Source organism: Orycteropus afer, unplaced genomic scaffold, assembly GCF_000298275.1.
Source record: "Orycteropus afer afer isolate SDZICR_OR568_19922 unplaced genomic scaffold, OryAfe1.0 scaffold00541, whole genome shotgun sequence".
Lineage (NCBI taxonomy): Eukaryota > Metazoa > Chordata > Mammalia > Tubulidentata > Orycteropodidae > Orycteropus > Orycteropus afer.
This window is the reverse complement of record NW_006922128.1, coordinates 331,249-331,812: the sequence shown is the minus strand read 5'-3', so window position 1 is coordinate 331,812 and position 564 is coordinate 331,249. Positions and strand designations below refer to the sequence as shown.

Below are 564 nucleotides of genomic sequence, written 5' to 3'. Positions count from 1 at the left end.
GTGAAGACTGACAGCCTTGGAGACCCTGTGGGCGGTTCCACTCTGTCCTCTAGGGGCGCTGTGGGTCAGAATGGACTCCAGGCAGTGGGTGTGGTCTGGGCTTTGCTTCTGTGAAGATTGACAGCCTTGGAGACCCCGTGGGGCAGTTCCACTCTGTCCTCTAGGGGCGCTGTGGGTCGGATAGACTCCACAGCAGTGGGTTTGGGTTTTTTTGTTTTGTTTTGTTCCTGTCACCTGGACGCCTGCTCTCTGGAGCAGCATCTCTTGAGTGTGTGATTGGCTGCCCAGGTGGGACATGAACCCCACGGTGGGGTCTGGCGTCTCCCCTGGCTCTCTCAGGCCTGAGGCCAGTCTGGGTGTGCTCAGTAAATGCTGCTGGTTTTGGAGGGCTTATGAGGGTGGGGGATGAGTGTTATCCCCAAAAACGGCTGGAGATCATCCCCTGGTCTGGACCCCCCTTCTGCGGCAAGCAGCCTTTGCTCTCACGTCAGTCACTTGGATGCTTGGCCCTGATGGATCCCAGGCTTTGTCACCGGAGAGGACAAGGCCAGGACTAGGGGATGC

General features: G+C 58.3%; 1 protein-coding gene across 1 annotated transcript in view; it reads right to left on the bottom strand.

Annotated features, from left to right (window-relative positions):
* PLEKHG4B (pleckstrin homology and RhoGEF domain containing G4B) overlaps positions 1-564 on the bottom strand; it is an 85,986-nt gene that overhangs the window by 2,586 nt on the left and 82,836 nt on the right.